Source organism: Natator depressus, chromosome 11 (genome assembly GCF_965152275.1).
Source record: "Natator depressus isolate rNatDep1 chromosome 11, rNatDep2.hap1, whole genome shotgun sequence".
Taxonomy (NCBI): domain Eukaryota; kingdom Metazoa; phylum Chordata; order Testudines; family Cheloniidae; genus Natator; species Natator depressus.
In genome coordinates, this window is record NC_134244.1 from 72,277,782 (window position 1) to 72,285,240 (window position 7,459).

At 57.6% G+C, this 7,459-nt stretch overlaps 1 non-coding gene across 1 annotated transcript; it reads left to right on the forward strand.

Moving 5' to 3' along the window:
* The first annotated feature begins 218 nt into the window (after nt 1–218).
* On the forward strand, nt 219–300 carry TRNAS-CGA (transfer RNA serine (anticodon CGA)). The gene has a single exon. It is a non-coding gene; the product is annotated as a tRNA-Ser (tRNA).
* The last annotated feature ends 7,159 nt before the right edge of the window (nt 301–7,459 follow it).

Sequence of the window (7,459 nt, forward strand, 5' to 3'; positions counted from 1 at the left end):
CTCCCTGTCTCCATGTCCCTATCTTTAAACAATTACAGGCCCCACGGGAGGGGGTTGGTTTGATGTTTAACCACATGGCTTAGCAATGAGAACCCCAAATCCCCCTCTGCTTTGGGAGCCAGGTTTCCTGTTTGAATTCTGTGTTTCAGAGGACTTCAGGCCTGGGCACTGTGATTATTTACCAGTTTCTCGGGCCTGAGGGGGTCACGTCACTCACGGCTGTGAGGACCGAGCGGTTAAGGCGTTGGACTCGAAATCCAATCGGGTTTCCCTGCGCAGGTTCAAATCCTGCTCACAGCAAGGCCTGTGTTTTAGCCACACTTGCTCACCAGGGCAATACATCTCCACCGACCCTGGGACGCTCTCCATACGCTCCCCACCCCAAGGAAACCCTGTTCTGCTCCTTTCATGGGGATGCCTGGGATGGTGCCTCACGCTGTGTCCCTGCGGTCTCAGCTCCTGAGGCCTCTGCCCCTCACCCAGCACCCCCCGGCTCAGCCCCACCCCTGGGTGCTGCTCCTCTCCAGCGCGTGGAAGGAGCTGAGCACGGGCAGCCCGTATAAGAGGCCAGGGGAGGCTGAGCCTCCCCCAAAAGGCCGTCCATGCGGGGGGGAAACGCTGGGGATGTGGGGCGGGTCTCCCCTCCGGAGGCCCGTGGGCCCGTGGTCATCTTTCGAGGGCCAGAAGCGAAGCTCCAGAGAAGTGGGGGCCCCGCCTGCACCCCGCTCCCCTCTGCCTCTTAGCCCGATGCCCTGCTCTTGCTCTGCCTCTTCCCATCCCCCCTCCGCCTCTTCCCCCAAAACCTGCGCCCCACCCCCCCTCGGCCTTTTCCCCCGCAGCCCTGTCTTCTCGTGCCTCTTCCTGTCCTGCTCCACCTCCTTCCCCAAGGACCCCACTGCCCCCCGCTCACCGAAGACAGAGAAAAGGGACGGGTGCCTGGCCCCATGGCCCCCCGGTAGCCTGCCTTAGGGGAAAGGGGCAGAGAGGAGCAAGCAGGGGGTGAGTGGAGTCTTGGGGGAAGAGGCGGAGAGGAGTGAGGGGCAGGTAGGGGGACCTCGGGGGCCAGAGGAGTGAACAGTGGGTGGGCGGGGCCTCGGGGGAAGAGGATGACCAGGGGCGGGGCCTCTGTGGCAGGGCCATGCTCTAGGCGCCGGTGGCCCCCCAACTTCTCGGGGTCATCTGAAACCCAGCATGAAGGTGACACAGGGCCTGGTTCTTCTTTGGGCTAAGATTCCATCACACCTCTCCCTTCCTGGCAGTGTGAAGGGGCTGGACAGGGCATAAAGCCCTCCAGACACGGCCGGAGACAGGGAAAGGGCCGTCAATGCGGAAGAGAATCGGGCCCAGAGTTAGACAAGGGGTGCAGAGAATATTCTGGATTCTGGTCATTGCACTTCATCCTTGCTAGAAATGCTTCCTGTATTTTCTCCATTTCACTCCCTGACTCTCGATCTCTGCCCCTTTCCCTGTTTCGTCCTCAGAATTAGCACATTCAGCCAGTTAATCGCAGCAATCCCGCCACAACACGGCAGCCTGAAATCTCAGCTCTCCCCCGCCCCTCGCACGAGACCTGCTGCCAGCTGAACTGGAGAAAGAATGGGGAACGACTCTGGCGGAGGGTGTGAAACAGACCCCCGGAAAAGGTGAGTTTTCACAGGGATTTCCTCAAATTAGGAGAAACTTGGGGTCCCAGTTAGTGCCCAGAAAACCCTTCAGGGATCAAACAAACCAGAGGCCCAGCCCTCCCCGATCTGGGCTCCAAGTGGGAGTGAGCGGGGGGCTGCTGTGACATGCACAGACTGCTGGGCACACACGGACTGTGGCTGGGGAGGGGGCTGCCAGACCTCCCTCGGGTGACCAGACAGCAAATGTGAAAAATCGGGACGGGGGTGGGAGGTAATCGGAGCCTATATAAGAAAAAGACCCAAAAATCGGGACTGTGCCTCTAAAATCGGGACCTCTGGCCACCCTAGACCTCCCCCACAGACTGCCACTGAGGGAGGAGTGGGCAGATGCACAGACCTGCAGTGACCACACGGATTGTGAGGTTTGTTCCCCTCCTGTCTCCAGTGGGGCTGAGGTTTCTCCCTGAGCCTGCTGAGCCCTGTGGCCCTTCCCAGCCACGCCCGTGGGAGCAGAAAACACCGAGAGACCAGGCCGGGAAGGTCATATAGTTTATTGGACCCGCTTCTGTTGGGGAGAGAGACCAGGGCCTGAGGACGAGCTCTGCGGAGCTCGAAGGCTGGTCTCTCCCCAGCAGAAGTTGGAGAATGAAAGAGATCCCCTCCCTGCCTTGTCTCTCTAATCTCCTGGCACCGACCTTGCAAACAGAGAACTCTGAGGCAGTTCAGTGCTTCCGACCGAGCACCCGGAGCCCGTATGTAACACGGACGTTGCATTCATTCAAACAGTGCCTAGCGCAGCTGGGGGACGGGCTTCAAGCTGCTGCCAGCCACAGCCCCTTCTGTGCCCCAAACCGGGGGCGATTGCGCCTACCGGCCAGACCCCTCTGTTCCAGAACGGAGGTGCCCTTTGGTCTCTCAGCCCGGCGCTCTCACACAACCACAGCAGCTCCAGTCACCAGGTCCCCTCTTGGCGCAGTGGGAGGGGGCAGCAGGACAGAGCAGGCAGGCCACCGAGGGGGAACTGTACTCCGGGAAGCCGTGACTCTGTCAAGGATTTAGGTGTCATACCGGGCAAGCCGCTCAACATCCGCTCCCGGTGCGATGCTGTGGGGAACAGGGCCAAAGCCATCGGTGATGACGGGGGGATTTTCTTGGTTTTTCAATGGTTTGCATGCCGCATGTGGGACTCAGTTTCCCTGGGTGCTGTTTGTTTAACGAGGTGGCACTGGTGGGAGATGTCGTTTGTTGTTACAGAGGACCAGCGGTGATCTCGCCTGTCAGTTGGGCCCTCAGGCAAAGGCCTGGAGAATGGATACCCCAGCGACTGGTGAGCGGGAGGCCCAGCTTGGAAGTCACAGCCAGGTCGGGCCAGTAGTAGGACAATGGGCTGAGGAGAGAAGACCCGGTGACTGCTTCCAGCCAGGGGGAAAGAAAAGAGGGAGGAGAGGAGAGGCTGAGATAGAGGAGACCCAGGCAGCCTGTTCACCTGGGACAGAAGACAAAGGACACAGGCTTGTGGGAAGGTGATATCTGATGCTTAGCTGGAAAGAGGGGGCTTCTGGACTGGGGAGAGAAAACAGCCAGAGCCCACACGGGTGCAGGAGAGACCTAGATGGACTGTGCTGAGGGAGGTTAGGCCTGAGGCCCTGAGAGTTTCCTGTGCTGTGTTCAGATGCTCAATAAACCCCTCTCTTTTACGCTGGCTGAGAGTCACGGCAGTCTCGGGATCGGGGTTGCGTTCTTCCCTCTGGGAGTAGAGGCCCCAGGGGTCCAGAGTGAGGGGACTCCCTGAGGGGGCCCACGGCAGACAGGCATGCTCAAGGCTCAGAGAAGAGGGGTTCCAGGAGGCGGAAGGGCCTACGGCTTAACCCTCGAGAGAGTGGATGTCCGAGAAGGGCTGTCACACTGAAGGGGGTTCCTCCCAAGGACTGTACGAGGCTGAGAGAGAGCACAAGTCCTGTGAGTCCGTGACGCCATCCATGGATAGATAAAGAGAGGATGGAAAGGGAGGTGATTCAGCAGTGGTGAGACTGACACTGGAATACTGCATCCCGTTCTGGTGTCCACATTTCAAAAATAATGTTAAAAAAACTGGAGAGGGTGCAGAAAAGAGCCACATTGAGGGATGGAGAAGACTTATAAGGAGGGATTGAAAAACTCAGTCTGTTTAGGTTTTAGAAAGATGGAGAGGTGAGCTGATGGCAGCCTGCAAGTGCCTTCGCTGAGAGAAAACACCAAGTATTTAAAGGGCTCTTTAGTCTTGCAAAGAAAGGCAAAACAAGAACAAATGTCTGGAAGTAGAAATCAGAAAAATTCTCCTTAGAACAAGGCAGAGATTTGTAAGAGGGAGGGCGACTCATCACTGGAACAAACTGCCAAGAGAAGTGATGGATTCTCCATCTCTTGATGTCTTCCAGTGAAGACTAGATGCCTTTCGGGAAGGTGCTTTCATCAAAAAGCAGCTCTTGTGATACACAGGAGGGCTGGGAGATGCAGGGCGTCATATTAGATGCTCCAATGGTCCCTTCTGGCCTTAAGTCGACTAATTTATGAAAAACTGGTATTTTATTTATAGCCGGCTCCATCCCCCGACTCACCAGTCATTGAGTGCGGAGATCCGGGGGCAACAACTCCAAGCTCCACAGAGGCTGGGCAGGGGCAGGACATCAGCTGGGAGGGGAGGGATAGGGGGGGCAGTGACATCACAAAGGCCTTTTGCAGGACCTCAGCCCATTGGGCAAAGGTGGTGGGGAGGGGGTGACCTCACAGAGAGACCCCGACTTCAGCGGGGCAGGGCCGAGGTGCAGGGCCAGGGCAGTCGCTGAGACCCCCCCGGCTTTGCAGCCGCACGTCTCCTTCGCCAGGTCTCCCCTCGAGGACGGGGAGAGAATTAGGATTCACGTCATAGCATGAGGAGGAGCCTCTGTGGAGTTTTCTCCTTTCCTACCCATGGTTGTGCCCTTAAACGAACTTCCCTTGGACAAGGTCGGAGGCTCCGAGAGGTTTGGAACATTTTGGGTCTGATGCACCTGCTGCAGGCAGAATTCTCAGCACAGAAAACACTGGCTTAAGGGGGCAGAATTTGATTTCCTACCGAGCACTTTGATGCTTGGAAACATTGGGGACCTTGGGGTTTATGCTTTTTGGTTTCCCTTTTCCTCTTTCCTCCCTCCTTTCTCCTCTTCTCTTGCTTCTTTTTTCCCTGTTTCCCTCTCTCTACCAAGGAGGGGTGTGTGTGTGGAGGGTGGGCAAGGGGGGGGGTTGCTCTCATCGCGGGAGGTCCTCACAAAGAGGTGGGTCTGGATCTGAGAGCGATCCGCTCTGATGGTGACCTGGGCCGTCCTGTGGGACCTCTGGTGAGACCTCTCAGCCATCCGCCCCTCAGCGTCTCAGTGCTGGTTGACCAAGCGGGGGGCTATCGACAGCGAGGAGACTCAGGTCCTTTTGGTCTCTTTTCAAATCTGGCAAATAAGTCACAATTAATCCAATGTATGGGATTAATCTTGCTGCTTCAGGGGCGGAAGGAGGCAGGGTCTTGGGGGAAGGGGTGGAGTGGGGCGGGGTCTGGGGCAGAGGGGGGTTTGCCCCGGGCCCGCACCCCCCTCGGGATGGCATTGGCAGCAGTATTGGTCCCACCCCGCGGCAGGGCCGGGCTGGAACCAGGTACGGCCGGGGCAGGGCAGGGTAGGGCAGGGGGTGGGGGAAAGCTGGGCGGGAGGGAGCCAGGGGAGGTACCTCTCTCCAAGCCAGACCTCGTAACCTGAGATCCAGAGAGGGGTGGGGCTCAGGGCACACCCCTCCCATCGGCCTTTCCTGTTCGTTAGCGTCGGTGTGGAGATGCCTCGCACGCTGGGTTTTGTGGGTCCTACTTTCAGGCACCTCCTTCTTCCTGTAAGCGGGGGAATAGTCCCGCTCTTGTGGGGAAATTTCCTGGCTTCTGCACGACCCCGGTGAAGTGGACTAGCGAAAGGATCTGAGTCCTCGCTCCCACTGCCTTTACCCAGTGGGCTCCCTGCCCTCGAGGACTCCCCTCCCACTCTCCTGTCTGGCAGAGTCCTCGTAACCCCAACAAGGCTGGGCCCAGGAGTCCTGGGGGGCTCGACCCCCAACCCTGCGGTGGTCACCTAGGACAGGGGCTAGGGTGTCCCCACTCTGGGGTACTCTCTGCACTGGGCGCTTCCCTGACCCACTGACCAGTACATACAATTTAAAGAAAATGCAAGTTATTTAATCAACAATTAATTTTAAAAAGAATAAGGAATAATGGGAAACGTGAAAGGAAACGCATCACCCCGCTCTGTGGCAGGGAACATCACAAACAGCGTCTCTGGAACGTCAGGGCAGTTCACAGTCTGCTCCTTGTAAGTCCCAGGCCCCTTCTCTGGCCCTGGCCGTGCTGCAGGGATGCTGCGGGTCGGACGCTTGCTCTGGTGGTGGCCACACGCTCTCAGGCTCGAAGTGGCAGGACCCTTCTGCCCAGTGTCGCCCCCGCCCTGTCGGGGTTACGATCCAAGCCTGGCCTGCAGAGCCTCTGGGCTGAGACGTCTCCCTGTGCGGGGCCCGCTGCCCAGGGTCCCCCTCGCTCTCCCCAGCTGCTCACCGCATCCACCTCCGGACTGCTCCCGCCCCAGCCCCACCACTCGGTCTCTGCACGGTTCCTGCTCTGCCCCCAGATCCCTGGGCTGCTTCTCTGGCCCCTCTGGCTCTGGTTGCTCCCAGGACAGGTCTGCTCTCTCTGGGCTGCTTTACTGGTCCCCCTGGATTGGCACAGCTCCGCTCCCCAGCTCAGCTCGGGCCCCTGCTTTCTCCTTAGCTCGGCCCCACTCTGTCTGTCTGACCCAGGCAAATCCAGCTCACACGGAGGACGGGACCCCCCTGGCCTCCTGACTCCCTCATTAGCCTGCCCGCCCTGTCATTCAGGCTGACCTGGCGCGTTGGCCTCTCCCCATTGTTCCTGGGGACTATCAGTCATAGGGTCCTGGTTTCCCATCGACCCTTCCCCCTTTTAGGACTGGGAGCTAGCTAACCAAAACACCCCCTCTGACTGTTAGTAAGGGGGCAACAGTCCCCTTACATTTAGGCCATAGCTGGGGGGGGTTGAGGATCGGCAGCATCTCAGTGTCAGATTTAGGTAGCTAAAGTGAAAGTAGCAGCCAAGCCCACCTCAATATTTTTGTGGAGCTAGCCCCTGGTGCCTAACCTGTTTTGAACAACCCACTAGGCCCCCATCTGTGTTGTCAGGTGCCCGATCCCAGACCTACATTATTTTAAACAGATGCTTTTGAAAAACGTACCAAAAGTCTAACGGGCTCTAAAAATCAGCTGAATACATTCCGGGCCTACAAGCACTAAAATACCTTCCTCAAACCAGTGTATGGGGCTTTGAACGGTATCACGACATGGCAGGGGCTGACAGTCAGTGCTAACTGTGTGAAGACCCATTTTTCATGATTCTTGCTAAAGCCAGTCAGCAAATGTCGTCGAGGAGTAAGTGCTGTAATTATGGGGAAGAAAAATCTGCATTTTTCACACGTAACAGTGTAGCCAGACAGCCAGCCCCCCCTCTCAGACCAGCATTGCTGGAAACACACGGGAGCCAAAACACCGGGGCACTCCAGCACAGCCTTTGAAGCTGTGTGCCTCTGGGAACGTATACAACGATTGGGCTCACAGCAGGCAGAGGCGCTGTGACAGACATGGCTCTTAGCCCCTACTAAAACAGCATGATGCACACACACCAACATCCTAGGTGGGAAAATATTTACCCTGATAAAAGAAGTGTCCAGTAGTCGAAACTTATTGTTTCTCCCTTGCAAGTGTGAACTACTCTTGCG